Source organism: Pistacia vera, unplaced genomic scaffold (genome assembly GCF_008641045.1).
Source record: "Pistacia vera cultivar Batoury unplaced genomic scaffold, PisVer_v2 Contig600, whole genome shotgun sequence".
In the NCBI taxonomy this organism is placed as follows: domain Eukaryota; kingdom Viridiplantae; phylum Streptophyta; class Magnoliopsida; order Sapindales; family Anacardiaceae; genus Pistacia; species Pistacia vera.
Window position 1 is genome coordinate 73,612 of NW_022196447.1, and position 18,379 is coordinate 91,990.

The 18,379-nt window shown below is 31.2% G+C and overlaps 1 pseudogene; it reads right to left on the reverse strand.

Annotated features, from left to right (window-relative positions):
• Nucleotides 1-2,657: 2,657 nt before the first annotated feature.
• Nucleotides 2,658-18,379, reverse strand: part of LOC116110332 — a 28,932-nt pseudogene continuing 13,210 nt past the window's right edge.

The window sequence follows — 18,379 nt, forward strand, 5'->3', positions numbered from 1 at the left end:
TTAAGGTAATGTTTAAATAATTAAATTTCTTATCATTTAATAAGTATTGTGCTATGTTTATGTAGTAAATTAGTAATTACTAATGTTAAAACATATATCATAACTATAATCAATTAAGTAATCATTTAATTATGTAAAATATTAATTATATGATCAACTATAATAGTATAATGTAATGTTATAATGATTAGTAATCATACTATAAATCTATAATTTAATATTATAATTAATTAAATTTCAAATATTTGTTAATATACTAATGTTTATAATGGAATGTATAATTGATTAAGTAATCATATTATAAATATAAAGTATGTTATAATTATTAAATTTTAATCGTTTAATTAAGTAATGTAATATATAGTAAATTAGTAAATTACTAATGTTTATAATGATGTTATAAATCAATAACTAATTATGTAATTATGTAATCATTTAACTATATAATGCTATAATTAAGTAAGTGATCATAATTATATAAGTATAATAATATATAATAATTGAGTAATTATTTAACTAAATGTAATGCTTAATTAATGTTTATAATGAAATGTTTATAAGGTAATGTTATGATTAATTAAATTTCTTATCATTTAATTAAGTAATGCTAATATTTATGTAGTAAATTAGTAATTACTAATATTTATAATATAATGACATAATCAATAGTAATTATTTAATTATGTAATGTTATAATTAATTATATAATCATACTATAATGTAATGTTATAGTGAATTAACTATTAGTAATCATACTATAAATTTTTGATGTAATTATAATTAATTAAATTTTTAATCATTTAATTAAGTTTGTACTAATGTTATAAAAAGTTATAATTGATTAAGTGATTATTCTAAATCTATAACGTAAGTTTAAATTAATTAAATTTCTAATTATAAGTTATTAATTACTATTTAATTATGTTAACTTATAAGTCAATTAATTAAGTAGTAATCAATTAATGTAAGCTATAATTAATATATAAATCAATTAGTAAGTTATAAAATTATATTATTTAAGTAATTATTTAACTATAATGTAATATTATAATTGATTAAGTATGATATTTAACTAGTAAATAAATTTATTAATGTTTATCAATTTATCATATATAATTAATTAATTACAATTATTATAGATATACTTAGAACTTGATAATTGAAGTAAATAACTAAATATATTATTACTCAATCTAATATACTATTTTATTCAAAAATAATTCTTTTAATAACGTAAAAATGTAAAACATTTTAATTGGATCAGAATTTCAATTATTCACTTAATTGATCAAAACTTAATATTAATATATTATATATATAAAGCTTTTAATATGGTGTAATTTATGTAATAAGTATATTGTATTCATATATTTATTTAATTAGGTTATTCTAAAAATTTAACTTTTATATTTTAAATTTTTATATGTAAAATAATAGAAACTCCCCCATTATTTACATTTCATAAATATTTCATTATAGTCCAGGTTCCAAAATAGGTTAACAGGTTCTAAAAACAGGTTCCAAAACAGGTTCCAAACAGGTTCCAAAGAGGTTCCAAATAGGTTCAAAATAGGTTCCAACAGGTTCCAACAGGTTCCAAACAGGTTCTAAAGCAGGTTCCAAATAGGTTCCAAACAGGTTCTAAAACAGGTTCCAAATAGGTTCTAAACAGGTTCCAAACAGGTTCCAAACCGGTACCCCCTATAGGTTCCAAACAGGGTACCCTTTTTACAGGTTCTGGTTCCGGTTCGGTCCTCCACATGCAAGACCGGAACGGAACCCACAGTAGCGGTTCCAAAAAATTGGAACCGGAACCTACCCGCACATGCAGGTTCTGGGTAGGTTCCGGTTCCGGTTCCGGTTCTTACCCCGGTTCGGTTCTACCCGCTACCCGTGCTCACCCTAAGTTTAATGACACTTTTTCACTCATAGATTTTTTTAAATACCACTTTACTACCCAAATTTATATTATGTTTCCAATTCTGGCATCATCGCACCCCACACTATACAATTTCTTATTCGATCATCAATGTTAAAATCCCTCAAACCCAACTCCCACCGACCCTGCCAATCACCGGCAATCAAACGATGGGTATGCATAGCCGCCCTCCCAAGTCAATTCCGATCAATCCCAACCATCAAAATCCAACATTATCATCGAAAGACTCATCGGCCTCCCTTCTTCAAAAGCCCTAACAACCTATATCGAGTTTACTCTCTGTTCGCCGCCGAAATATAAATTTAGGTAGTAAAGTAGTATTTTAAAAGTCTGGGGTGGAAAAATGTCATTAAATCATTATTTGGATGGGAAAAAACGGTTAACTCCCCAAAGATGGGTAACTTAATTTATGATAATATGCTCATATTAAAAATTAATGTTTTGTTAAAAAAATTCAGACTTTAGATATAAGTTATGCAAAGAATTAAATTATTTAGATTTAAGTGAAAAGTAGTAAAAACAAATAACCCTCATATTATTAATAGGTTCATAAAAGCAGGAAACAGGACTCTTGACTCCATGTCTACAGTATTGTATGGAAGTTGGAACTACTGATGAAATGAGTTCAAATAAAGCTCCCTAAGGGTTGAAGAAAACTTGAGAAAATAAACACATAATGATAATGTTACAGCTTCTTGGCATGCTTTCATAGAAGCCTTTATCCTGTCAAGGCCTTCTGCAAGAAAAACGGGTCAATCGCAAAAGTTATGCGTATCCAATTCTTCATTCCCACAGCAATCCCTGCAGGTTACATCAATAATTCAGGTAGCTTTTTCAAGAGGACATTGAAATCTGTACCACTTAGGAAGATAAACGTCATTAGGTTCTAAACAATGTATACTGGTGTAAACATAACAGATTCCTCTTGGCCAGCTTGGCACAAAGTCCATATCATCGTTAATGCCTTCGAGTAGTGACAGGTTTAGCTTCACCTGTGGTCGTCACAATTTGGAATTACTATCTTCATTTAATAAGGAAAATAAAATAAAATAAAAGAGTTACCGAATTAGCAACAGATTTTAAGTACTTACCATTGCAGACATGGCTCCTTCAGGTTTTGTGGACAAGCAATGCCAGGGATCTCTTATTTTACTGTAACAAAGTCTGCATATTCTTTCATGGTGTTGATATTGGAGAAGAACTCTTCCGTTGTGTTTCAAGAATTTAGGAATTGCCCCCTATTATATAACAAGATCCAAATCATCATCGGCTCTTTTGTTCATGTTCTTCATTTTTATTGTTTTTCTTTCGTCCCTGTACCTTAAAATTATGATAAGAAAAGGAAACCAGAGAATATTTAGCATATTCAGGCAGATGAAATGAAGCATTATTCAACATTATATGATTTAATGATATTTATTGATTAGCAGTTCACGCAAATCAGCTCCGCCAACCTTTATTGTTATTAATAACTTTCTATTAGTCAATATGGAAACTTATGTATATCTAAACTTATTGTTAAAACATCATTGTGATGCCTCTGCTTAATTGCATATGATATAATTTCTTTAATCCAGACGTAAAGATTAGTTTTATACACAACTTACGCCATTTAAAGATGTAAATATTCAGATGGTATTGCTTATTGATATCTAGACTAATACCTGAATGAAGGTTGCAGGGTCAGGAGATATTAAGATACTTTTAATGCTGTCAAGATCTGGTAAGAACAAACAGAGAGATTATGTTTAAAATTGAAGTGGTCAAGCTTAGAAAATAGCAGTATGGCAAAAGCAGGCTAGTGGTAACCACCGGAAGGTAAGCATAACGGGAAGGAATCTACTTTGTGACTTTACACGTACTTGCAGAAGTGAATGTCATGGTTCTGATTCAAAGTAAATAAGTAATTCTTGCTTCCAGCTTTGACAAGATTTTACGACAAATATATCAGATCAGAGTGTTTTTAGATACAGATTGCTAAGCCTTGAAAAAATTGCAGTAAAAGTAATGTTCTCGATTGAATTCATAATATATACTGTACTTGATCCTACCTTGTCTTGTTAATTGGCAACACAGCTTAACAACCATACAATGTGAGAAACAAGCTGGAAAGATAGAGCACTAACCCCTTGTTCAAGAGGCCACAGGGGTCGTTTGTCGCAATCCAACAAGCTCCAACCTGGAACAATCCATCTCTTTGATATGGACCCACTGTTAGTACAGGCACAATTGATCCAAACTCTCCCCTAGGGACAAATTGTTTATTCCCAAACCATAGATGGGAATAAACTTCATCAGCAATCACCATTATTCCAAGCTTTCGTGCTGTCTGCAGTCTGTATCCCCACAAAACACATAAACCAAAACCATAAAAAAGTTGGGAGTTTCCAAGTTACAGAACATAGTTGATTCTAGATTTTACATTCACTTCAATTTTAAAGCTAGTGTGCCAAATATATACAGAATATAGTGACATTATGATATCAGGTTAATAACATGCCTTTTTCAAATGCTGGTATGTGAAGACATTTCCGCAAGGTTGCCAGGGCTAATGATAACCATAGCACAGTGTTGTCATCTGTCAGAGCTTCAACAGAATCAAGATCAAACTATCCTTCTCTGGTATAAGATCAAAATGACGAACTTCTAGGTTGCTAAAAGCAGCACGAGCTTCATACAGTGGGTAACCTGGCTAGGAACCAGAAGTTAGCACCCGGACAAGCAAGGGCTGTATGATGATCTCAATTGCTTGTGTGCAACCTAATGTGACAGAAACATCATCTGGTGACAATTATAGGAAGATCACGTGAGAGGATATTCTGCAATAGCCCTGTAAAACGATGTAAATCTTGTACTTCATATGAAAGTATTTATCTAACAGTTTTTCAGATTAAAATGGCATATCACATCCTTTACTTACTGCTAGAAAATATAATTGATGAGTTATAAAATAAATAAAATGTATATGTCAGTGTCTTGACTCTTGGATATAAAAGAAAATAAGTGAAAAAATGAAAGAATATTAATAAAATAATCATAAAACTAGAACTCTTCTCCTTTATTGGAAAAAACCGAACCGTTTACTTAGCAATCAAATGAACATTAACCTCTTAGCTAATCACATGAAATCTAACAAACCATCCAAATGAATGCCGTATACACGTCACATGAAAGGCTAAAACTATATTTTACCTTTGCGGAGAGGATACCAGCGGCCGGAGAATAACAGTTGAACTTTGATGATCGGACCGCATCAACAATGGCATCTTCGGCTACAGGACTGGTCCGAAAGCACGGAAAAGCGAAGGGTCGCATGGCCAAGAGGGATGACCGACCTGTCATCATCTTCATTCAGGTTTCCCATTAACTTGTCCAGAGCTTCTCGGATTGTTACCTTCTGTTTAGAGTCTTTAGACTGTTGCACTAAGCTTTGAGTCCCTCTGAAAGCCCAGATTTGCCCATTCTCCATTTTGAAGTTTGCTCGGCGGCACAGGAACTGAATGAGGTGTGCGTTGTTAAAAGTGAACTGGGAATTAAGAGTGTAAAGGGAGAACGACATTTTTCCACCCAAGGTTAGGCGAAACGACACTTTTTTCGCCCGTAAGTTTTAAAATGATACTTTTTCACCTCTGTCAAGTTCGGGTAATATTTTTTGTTAAATTTAATTGAAAATATGAAATGCTTTTAAGTCTTTACTCGATTATTTATTAGTTAAAATGTAAAGATAATTTTTTTTTGTATTTAATTAATTAAGATATTATTTCTATGTTAATTAGTAAAAATGAAAAACATTATAATTTAGTAGATATTAATAATATAATAAAAATATTGATGGCATTATAAATAAATAAATAAATATTAAAGTCATTTAACTTTAAACAATTATATAGTATATTCTTAATTTTTAGGTAGAGTTAACTATTTTTTTCTTTTGACTTTTTAATATTTGATTTTTTGGCTAATTAAAAAATAATAAAATCAAATATTTAAGGGTATTTTATTTTTTAAAAAAATATTAATTAAAAATATAATAAACCTAACAAAGGGTAAAAAAAATGTATTTTAAACTTGAAGGGTGGGAAAAACGTCATTCTCCGGAGTGGAAAAATATTGTAAGTAAAGGATAGGTTGAATTGGAGGCGGGGAGTGACAGAATTGAATATAAACCAAACTATACATAGTTAACGTGAGCAAAGTTAACAAAAGAGATTTGTTTCTATCTTCTGTACATCATGATACAAACAACAACTATGAAATCGTACAGAAAGAGAAGGAACACACTTACACTATAACACTGGAATGTGAATAGACTATAATAACTCCCGAAAAATCTGGATTAATACTCATCACATCCCACTGAAAAATTCAAATTAATTGCTAACCGCAAGGCTTCCTATTTCCTAAGCAGGGTAGAGTTTAATGGGGAGACCTCGAAAAAATCTTATTAATATATTTATTAGTATTAAATAGTGATTATCATTAAATATGTTACCTACATTTATCCTAATTCTTTCTAATAATATTTAAGAAATTATAATTAAGATCTTAAAATCATAATTACGTTATAATAAAATGGTACTCCCTCTGTTTTTTTTTAAGTGACGTTTTAGGTGTGGGCACAGGTTTTAATAAAAAAAAAATTCTCTCTCCCATCAACTTTTTCTCCTGATTCTGCAGGTGAGAGAGACTTTGAAAGTGGGAAACTTTCCCGCTTATTTAAATAACATTTTTAATAATTTTGTCTTATTGCATTTATTTCTCCCACCAATTTCATCTGTTTCTTTTCTTTCACGTTGCTCCAGTTCTTTCACGCTGCAACAACATCACAAATTTGACAATAATGCAACAACATCACAAATTGATTTTGACAATGATTTTGATAAGAAAAAAAAAAAATCACAAATTTCTAAACTCAAATCTACTACGCAACTGCCACAAACGCCCATTTTCTCCTTTTTCTCCCATGGACACCACTCAACCAGACTAGTCCACTCTCCCTGCACTTCTCCTCAACGCCATCGCTAAACGCCTTGCCACATGCATAGACATCCTCTCTTTCCGCACCGTCTGTAACTCATTCAAGGACTTTCCTTTCCCATCATCTGTATCGTCACTCTCCTCTCAACTCCCTCAAGAAACTTCGGGTTTTGTTAACACCCGTGTGGACTGGAAGGAAACCCCAAAAGCTCACGAGTTCAAGGTTGATCTTCCAGGGCTCAAGAAAGAGGAAGTGAAGGTGGAGATTGAAGACGATAGGGTGCTTCAAATAAGTGGAGAGAGGAACATAGAGAAGGAAGACAAGAAAAAGAGAGAAAAGATGGAAGCAGAGACAGATTAGAGAAAGAAGAAGTGGCGATGGAAAATAAGGAAGAGAGGAGAAGAGGGGAAGAGATAAGATAAGATAAAAGATTAAAGAGAGACAGAAGCAAAAAGTAGAGAAATGACAAGATGAAATGGAAAGAGAGAGGGTGTGATAAAAAGTGGAGAAGGCATGATGAAAGGTGCAGAAAAGACAAGGCAAAACGACTTTAATTTTGAAAATTTTAAAAACTCTTAAAACGTCACTTAAAAAAAAAACGGAAGGAGTATTAAATAATGCCATATAAGATTAAAACTGTTTAAATTATTTATTTTTCAAAATTTTATTCTTATATTCAAATCTCATGTTTATCTTCTCCACTTTATTCAAAATAATCAAAACTCTTTCATTTTAATAGCTCTACAAATGAATATTAAGTCAATTCCAAAATGGACTTCTTGATAATTTTTTCATAAAAAATAAAGAAAATATATAATTTAAGTAAAATCTAAATAAAACATTTTTCTTATAGAATATTAACTATATACAGTAAAACCTCTCTATAATCATAATGTTAGGACTAACTAATTTTATTACTATACAGAGGTTATAACTTAATGAAGGTATAGTTACAAAAATTATAGTTTTGATTTCTTATTTTATAATTCATATTTTAGTAGTACATTATTAGGATTTCAATTCATATTTTTGTAATATTAGGATTTCAATACAGCGTTTCAATTATCTACTTTTGAAATAGATAAAAGATCGTTTTTTAGAACCAGCAAAAATAAGTGTCATTGATAGAATTGAAAATACAATTGATGCATGGTCAATTGATGTGAAGCCACAGACAATTATCAATAGTTTTAAGCGCTGCAAAATGAGGACTACTAATGTCAATGAATTGTAAGTTACAAATGAAGTGGATGAGGAGAATAAAAGAGTCACTATAGAATTGAGTGATCAGATTTGACAAATTCACTACACTAATCCAATGGATATTAATGTCTTATTTGATTATCCAAATGAGCAACAAATCGTGTATATTTTAACCAAAGGAGAAATCATTGTTGCAATTAGACAAGAAGAGAAAGGAAACAATCTTAAGAATAATAGTACATAAATACAAAAAGTTTTGTGCCATGAAGCTCCAAACATGTTTGAGAAACTAAAAATATTTTGGCTTCAACAAGAAGGTATCCATGCTAACGAGCTATTACGTACTCGTAAGGTAAAATATGTGATAACAACTCTAAAGCATAAATCATTGTCCCAAACAATTTTAAATAAATATTTTATTTCATTTTAAACCTTTAATTTTACATAACATATTTTTTTTTGCAATATATAGATAATTATTACTATGTAGAGGCAACTTTCCTTAAAGCGGGAATTAGAAAAAGTATAACTTATTACAATGTAGAGTTTATTCTTATTTATAACTATCCCAAATTGGGACTAGAATTTTTTATGACTATGTAGAGTTTATTCCTATATAGAGTATCACTATAGAGAGATTTTACTATATATATATATATATAGTAAAACCTCTTTATAGTCATAATAGTGGGACTAACTAATTTTATTACTATGAGGAGGTTATAACTTAATGAAGGTGTAGTTACAAAAATTATTGTTTTGATTTTTGATTTTATAATTCATGTCTTAGTAGTACAGTATTAGGATTTCAATTTAACACTTCAATTGCCTATTTTTGAAACGAATAGAAGATTGTGTCTTGGAACCAGCAAAGATCAACGTCATTGATGGAATTGTAAATGCAGTTGATTCATAGTCAATTGATGTAAAGCCATAGACAATAGCCAATGGTTTTAAGCACTACAAAATTAAGCCCCCAATGTCGATGAATTGCAAGTTACAAATAAAGTGGATGAGGAGAATAAAAAAGTCATTGCAGAATTCAGTGATTCGATTTGACAATTTTACTACAATAATCAAATGGATATTAATGTCTTCCTCGATCATCCACATAAGCAACAAATCATGTATGCTTTAACCAAAGAAGAAATCATTGCTATAATTAGACAAGAAGAGAAAGAAAATAATCCTAAGGATGATAGTATGGAAATATAAAAAGTTTTGTGCCATGAAGCTCTAAACATGCTTGAGAAGTTAAAAATATTTTGGCTTCAACAAGGAAGGTGTCCATGCTAACGAGTTATTACGTACTCGCCAAATAAAAGATGTAGTAACAATTCTAAAGCATAAATCATTGTCCCAAACAACTTTAGATAAATATTTTATTTCATCTTAAACCTTAAATGTAACATAACATATATTTTTTTTTATAATATACTAATAATTATTACTATGTAGAGGTAACTTTCCTTAAGGTGGGAATTAAAAAAATTATAACTTATTACAATGTAGAGTTTATTCTTATTTATAATTATCCCAAATTGGGACTATAATTTTTTATGGCTATGTAAAGTTTATTTCTATATAGAGTATTACTATAGAGAGGTTTTACTATATAAAGCTAAATACCTCCTTGGTTGTTTGACACGTGGCACATTTTAGAACTTATAGAATTGTTCCATCTTGACACATTAGATTGACAACTAGGATTTGTGGTTTAATGAGCCCAATCAAATTGCTCCATCTTGACACCTTGGATTTGTGATTGCCATGTGGTTGAATTTTAGTGGTGATGATGTAGACAATATTAATTGATGCATTGGTATTCCAAAGTCTAAATAAAGGACATAAAGATTGGATTACATAGGTGTATTGCATTGGTTGTATTAATAATTAATAATAATACTAATTATATAGGTGCATTGCATTGGCATTCTAAAGGTTTAACCGTAATGACACCTTGGATTTGTGATTGCCATGTGGTTGGATTTTATTGGTGATGATGTAGACAATATTAATTGCTGCATTGGTATTCCAAATTTTAAATAAATAGACATAAAGATTGATTACATAGGTGCATCGCATTGGTAGTAAAAACATACATGTTTATTAATAATTATATAGGTGTATTGTATTGACATTGCAAACCTTTCTTCGTATTCAATTCGTATTTAATTGTATTGGCATTCGAAAGGTCTCAATAAGGGGTTATAAAAGGGGGTGTATGTTCAGTTGTGTATTATTGCTATATATTCGTTGTTAGTGTATGCTTTAGGAACCAATCGTGTTGTCGGTTTCAGGACATTATATCTTGTAAATGTATTATGAATAAAAGAAACTGTTCTTATTTCACATGTTGATTTTCTGCTTCATTTATATTATATTATATTTAATATTGCATGTGAAATGTCTGGATGACACGGATCTTTATAAGATCAAATCATTAAAGAATTCCCTACGCAAGTAATGTTAATTGGGCAATAACATTGCATAGTAGGCATGTTGAATGTCTCCATTGAATATCATGTGATGATATTAGTGTAGGTGATTATAAGAGGTATGTCACTAAGGCATTAGCATGGATAAACGATTAGTGAATTGTTTATCGAATATGACCGATTACGATGAATCACATGGATGTGGTCAATGATGCATCGTAGGATCGTGCTAGTGTACCACTGATCCTTAGACTTGAGACATCATGGTTGGATTCAACATAGGATGCATATGGTTCATATGATGTATAAGCATGAGACTAGTCATGTCTTGTGTAATAAGTTGATTTGGTCATATTTTATTCATGTGCGAGGATAAGTGATGGTCAAGATGCATATGGTTCATATGATGTATAAGCATGAGACTAGTCACGTCTTGTGTAATAAGCCGGTTTGGTCATATGTTATTCATGTGCGAGGACAAGTGATGGTCAAGATGGGATTTGTTAACTCAAAGTAGTCCAATCTCGAGTTCCTAGATGAATGTCAATAAACATTAGAAAAGGGAAATCTCTGGCCAGAGTATAATGAATGTCAAATGAAAAGTACTTTCATGTTGACGAATTCCATTGTATCGATTGACAATTCGATTAAAGATTAAGTTAAAGGTTTTGACATACCATGAACCATTCTTAATCGGGATTAGATAATGGAGGGATTTGACTACACAGTACGTACGATCAGAATAGGTTCATTGGAGTTTACACTTCATTGTGGTTTAGGGGTTATGGAACATTGCTAGACGTCTACTATAATCAGTGGGAGTTTTGATTATAAAGAGTTATAACGAAACATATCAAAATCTGATATTGGGCCCACGGCTAGATCACAGTGAACCAAAATGGTCACTGACAGGCTTTTCGCAAGTGTACGAAATCGTGCAAGTAGTAAAACTCGAGTAAACGAGTGTCGAATCCCAAGGGAACTACCTACCAAGTACCAAACTATTATATTCTATTGCTATTTGATTAAACTGAAGTTTAAGAATGAATTTAATGAAAAAGTAAATAAACTAAAAACTAAGTACTAAATAAAGGCAGAATTTGTAAACACTTTGAAGTGAAAATCAATATGACTAAACCTAGGGCATAGATTTCACACCAATTTAATCCTATGCATTGACATTTGTTGTTAACCTAATCAAGTGTATTCTAAAAGCCAAATCCCCTATTATTCCACTAACTCTCTCTCGAGCAATTAGCAAATTAACCCTTAAACAACAACCCAAGATATCTCTAAATTGGATTTAGGAGCTAAGAGATCATTAAGCTCTATGGAATTTACCGGAGCCTCACAGATCGCGGTAACCTATCTCTAGCGTTCGCTCAATCTATGGTTTTATTACCTAAGACAAATCAGGTTTCATCTCTCGATCTCAACCTAACCCTTGAAATCATTCAACCCTCGGGCCCTTGAGAATTGAAAGCATTATGCATAGTAATAAAACTTAGAATTATAAACTCAGTAAGGATTAACAACCATTCTAGTCAACACATATTCATAAATCAGGCTACATCTTAGCCCTAGACAAGAAAGTTAGTTCATAATGAAAATAACAAGACCCATCATTCTCATTAATGACATCAATTTAAGAAAAAGATAAACTTCTCTAATCGGTGAACGAGCGCTTTCAGGATCCCGATCTCCAAATTGGTAGCCGTCTTCTTCTTCTCCCCAAAAGTCCTTTTAACTTCTTAAAGACTCTCTTTTATATCCCCTGCGTTCTGGTCGTGCTTAGGGAAAATATTAGAAAACTTTTTTCATTCAGATTCGGATTAGGGTAATGAATTAACCCAAACCTGTGACCCATCGCTGCGGCGGTAAGAATGGTCACCGCAGTGATTGTTATTTATGTCCAAGGCATCCATAATCTTCAGAATTTGAATAAGTCATCAACACAAACATTGTAGCTCTCTGAATAAGCTTTCCAAAGCCACCAGAATCATCAAATTCTGATTTCCACAGCTCAAGTTATGACAGAAACATCGAGGCATACTCGTGATGAAAGATTTCCAGATTTTCCGTAACATCTTCGACGTGTCACAACTTCATCATTTCGACCCTGATTCTTGTGCCGTTTGTTCCTACACGTATCAACATCATTCTTTTCCCTTCAATAACCTGTTTGCACCTGAAAACACTCAACATGCACCCGTGATCCCATAAATGGTATTTATGAAAGAAATAATCCAAATTCCATACTTTAAGCATATTTTTCCATAAATAAACCCATTAAAACACTAACAAAATATACACATTCAAGCTCTTATCAGTCACACATAAGACCAAGCTCTAGGAGAGACAATAATACATATAATTAATCATATTAATGATGTTCGGACGTAAACGGTTGCATCCGAATTAATGTATTGGTGAGAAATGATTATCCATGGTAGCTAGCACTAACCAAGGGTAATAAGGATTTATTAAATATTATTATTGAATTGGATTCAATGATGGGGGCAAAAGTGCATTGGTTTTATTCTAAAGGGTTAGAATATTTAATGGAATTAAATTTTGGTCTAATTATGAATTAAACATAAAACCAAGGACTTGACATAAATGTTTATTCTCAAGTTAATTTTAAATTGTTTGAGGCCTTCCCAAAACTATTTAAAATTACACTTTGTGCCCATGGTATATAAATTAAGTATTATACCTTTTAATGCAATTGCAACAATTGAAAAACAAAAGGCACTCTCTCATTTTCTCTCTCACTCTCTTGGCTCTCTCTCATCTTTGGCTTGAGTGGATTTTATTTTGAGTTTCTTCATTCTCTTTTGAAGAATTTAGACTCTAAGTTTCAACATCAAGCTTTTAATAGCAAAAGGAGTTGGTAATTTCTATCCTTTTCTTACATTAATAAGTTAATGTTTTAATTGTTTGTTTTCTACCTTATGTCCATCATCTTGATCATCATTTTCTCTCGATTTCCATGTCCAAAATGCATAAATCCCATCATTAGTTAGTGTCAACAATACGTCTAGTCTTTTGTTAATTGTTTATAGGTCATGTTAGTTTGTGTCAATAATATGTCTGTTCTTCATGATTTTTTATTTATTTTTTATGTTTTTGTTGTTGTTTACAGGTCAACGATTCATGAATTGACATGGAAAAGGCGGGATGTCTGATTGACATTGTCAAATGAGTTGTTATTTTGATTCGTTCTTCTGAACTGTAAGTATATCTTCTAACTATTTTAATACAAAATTGTAAGTATATCTCCTAACTATTTTAACGGTTATTATTTAATTGAATGATTGTTTTTGTTCAGTCAATCTATTTAAATGATTAATTGTGTTAGTCCTACCGAACGGTAAGTGTATTCCTTAACAATTCTAATATGAAGATTAATTAACTTTGGTTGATTTCATTTTCAGGTAACAGTTGTTATATGAATGAATAATTATTCCTTAACAATCTTAACATGAAGATCGATTAAATTTTGTTATGTTTGTTTACAAGGAAATATTCATGTATTTTTTTAAGATTAAATTGAGGATGATCCTATTGTAAGCCGAACTGTAAGTATGTGTCATATCTATATTAGTAGAAACAGTTCATTTGTGTTGAATATGTTTTCTGTAAAAACATTCGTGTATTTTAATTTTTTATATGAATGATTAATTGTTTATGTTCTGCTGATGTGTGAGTATATATTTTAAATGAATTAATTTTGGCTCATTCCATTTTCCAATTAATAGGTGTTATTTGAAATATCTCTTATCAGTCATAATATGATAATCCCTTAAATTTGGGTTAAGTAAACTATTCATTTTATCATCACATGCATTTCAGTTTCCACTGAATAATCATTAGTAAATTGACCATAACTTGCTCAATAAAAATCCAATTGATGAGAGGATTGAATCTTTAGAAACTAGACAGAAAGGGCTTGAATTTGACATATTATACACTTAATTTGGATATCTGTAGCCCCACTGCCGAACCATTCCTTTCATCATCACACACATTTCAGCTTCCACAAAATAGTCAATAGTAAATTAACCATAACTTACTCAATAAAAGTCCAATTGATGAGAGGTTTGAATCTTTAGAAACTAGATAGACAGGGATTTAGATTGATATATTATACACTCAATTTGGATAACTGTAGCCCCACAATCAAACCATTCCTTTTATCATCACACACATTTTGGTTTCCCCTGTTTCTCGATTTCCACTAAACAATCAATAATACATTAGCCATAATCTGCTCAATAAAAATCCAATTGATGAGCAGTTTGAATCCTTGAAAACTATACAGATAAGGATTTAATTTGATATATTATACGCTTAATTTGAATAACTTTAGCCCCACTGCCAAACCATTCCTTTTATCATAACATACATTTCGGTTTTCACTGAACAGTTAGTAGTAAATTGACCATAACTTGCTCAATAGAGCTCCAATTGATGAGAAGTTTAAATATTTAGAAACTAGACAGACAGTGCTTAACTTTTCCATATTATATGCTTAATTTGGATAACTGTACCCCCTCTACCAAACCATTCTTTTTATCATCATATATTTCGGTTTCCACTAAATAGTTAGTAATAAATTGACTATAACTTGCACAATAAAACTCCAATTGATGAGAGGTTTGAATTTTTAGAAACTAGATAGATAGGCTTTAATTTAGTATATTATATGCTTAATTTGAGTAAATGTAGCCCCACTTCCAAACCATTCTTTTTATCATCACACATATTTTGGTTTCTCTTGTTTCTCGATTTCCATTGAACAATCAGTAGTAAATTGACCATAATTTACTCAATAAAAATTTAATTGATGAGTGGTTTGAATCTTTGGAAACTAGAAAGATAGAGCTTTAATTTGATGTGTATATGATGAATTTAGCTAACTATAGACTTGCAGCCGAACCCTTCATTTTATCATCACACACATAAAACCAATTTAATTTTAGTGATGACAAAGAAAAACAAATATTGATATGTAGTTTTAATTGTATTTATTCTATCTTTTTTTGTTGATATATATATATTTTTTTTTTTTTTATGTTACATACATATATCGAAAACAGGTTGTTGCTAAATATAGCAAATTTTATTTGTATCACAAATATCATATGATGTTTGTTGCCGAACTATGTAGCTTTAGTAAACCATTTATAATTTGCCGAACCATTATTATTATCCTTAAAGGAAAACAAATATTGATATATAGTTTTAATTGTAATTGATCAATCTCTTTTTGTTTATATCTTTTTATGTTACATACATATATCATGAAAAGAGGTTGTTGCTAAATATAACTAATTTCATTTATTTAGCAAATATCAATTGATGTTTGATGCTGAACCATGTAGTTTTAGTAAATCAATCATTTTATCATCACACACATTTAGGTTTCCACTAAACAATCAGTAGTAAATTGACCATAACTTGCTCAATGAAACTCCAATTGATGAGAGATTTGAATATTTAGAAACTAGACAACTAGATCTTGAATACGCTTAATTTGGATAACTATAGCCTGATGCGTGATTTCATAAACATGCAAATGTAGCAAGTGTACTAGTCGCAAAAAGTAATAAAGTGGTAAGTAGAGTATTGTTCCCACGAGGATAGTGTTACTAAGTACTGATTTCTCTAGTTTAAGTCCTAATTGAAGAAACAATAAATTGGATTGATGGAAAATTAACAACTAAATACAAATTAACAAAATATAAATGAATGATAATGAAATTAAAGCAAAACCCAACAACTTAACTAATTAAACAATGCTAAAAAATTATAGGGTGTTGATTTCACCTAGATACGCTAACCCAAATTATAGAATCTATTACCCAAGTTCTAATTCCTTGATTGAAAATCGAATTCCCTAAGTTGTAAAACATACCTTCTCAGGCTACATTTCCCTACTTATCCCTATTAAGCTTCCACACCCAACAAAATGAAGATTAATAGTTCAAAGTCTTTTAAGCCTTGTGGAATGGCTTGAATGTTTATTGATTTACCCTCATTTGAGTTTGTATGTTGTTAATTATTTGGTTTGGTTGAGTGGTTGCTTGAAAATTGTAAAGACTTGACGAAATCTTGATGTTACAGTCTGCGGGGCGAAGAAGAAGCTTCGCCGCGGCGAGAGGTGTTACAACCCACGGTGTAGCTGTTGTAAGTTTTTGCCAGGGCGAAGACTCGGCTGAAAATTTCCTTGAGTTTTTAGAGAATTCTTCCTTTGGGGCACAATGACCATTTTACCCCTAATTAGCAGAAAAAGTGGGGATTGAAATGCAAGGAAATTGCATGGAGAATAGTTTTTTTGGGGGTGCATTTGCAAAGAATTAAAGGACAAAGATGGAATTCCTGAGAAAGAGTAGGGTAAGATGGGAAAGGGGAGAAAATATGAGATATTAAAGGTTTAGTTTTAGAAAACCTTCTCATTTCTTTCTTTCCACCGCCTCTTTCATCCTTCAATTCTCTCAAATTTTCATTCAACTTTTTAAGGATTTTTGGAGGGTTTTTGACTAGAGTTGATAAAAGTTGATCCTAAGCACTTAAAGGTAGAATCCTTACTCTAGATGTGAATTTTATTGGTGTAAGAGTAGGATCCTTATTGAGTTTGTGTTTAAGGTTTAAGAGAAAGTATCAAGCCATCAAGAGTGGAGAGCTTAATGGATTCTACTTGAGTTTAAGGTAAGTAAATCACCTAAGTGTGATTTGCATGATTGAATGATGTGTAGAGATTTCTATTGATTTAGTTGATTGAATTTTTATGTTTGTCATGTATTGATGGATTTATGAATGAGTTTATTTTGTTTATGAAGAGAATTCCACCATGAAAATGGTGGATTGTGTTGATAAAAGTTGGTAGAAGTATGGATAGAATTGAAAGAATTTTGAGAGGAATATTTGAAGTGTATTTCTTTGCAGGTGTGTGATGAAAAGAGTTGAACTCCAATTTTGGATGGTTAAGAAAGAAGTAGAATTTGTAAGGTAGAGTTTATGATGCACACATATTGTTTGATGAAAGCTTAAAGAAGCATGAGTAGAAGTAGAGAACCTACTTTATGCAACATAGCATATTTGCATTTCATGAATGCATATAAGAAAGATTAGGCATGAGCCATCCATATGCATATGTTTATTTGAATAATCACCTAAGAAAGAAATATGAGAAATGAGAAAGAAACACTCTAAGAATAGAGATAAAGAAAAGAACTAATTCTCTTAGAATAAGAGAAGAAAGAGTTAGCACTAGAGAAGTGCTAAAGAAGAGAAAAGAGAATAGGTGTGGATGGGGAGTCGTGAGTGTAGAAACAATGTAACATAACGATGATGAGAGCGGTATCCGCCATGAGAAGCGGAATGAGAATGAGAAAAAGAATTCGTATAGCCGTGAAAATACATGTGGGTGAGGTTATACATGAGAGAGAGTACACTCACATGCTAAGGGTTCCGAATCCATGCATCAACAAGACCGATCGGCGAAGAATAAGAAAGAATAAGAAAACTGAGGAAAAAGAATAGAAAGAAAAGAAAAGAGAGAAATGCATTGTTATGATTAGTGCATATGCATCCCATCCATGCATGTTATTATGAGATTCTCCATGGGTGATGAGAATAGAAAGAAAGAAAAGAATAGTGAGAGCTAGAAGTAGAGTAAGAAAAGAATTGAAGAGTAATACACGGGGACTATGGAATAAAAGATTTACTTACTGAGCATCTTTGTGCTCACCCCTTTGTTTTCTATGTTTTTACAGGTTATAGGTGAGGACTTGGTCGGATGGACATCGGCAAGCG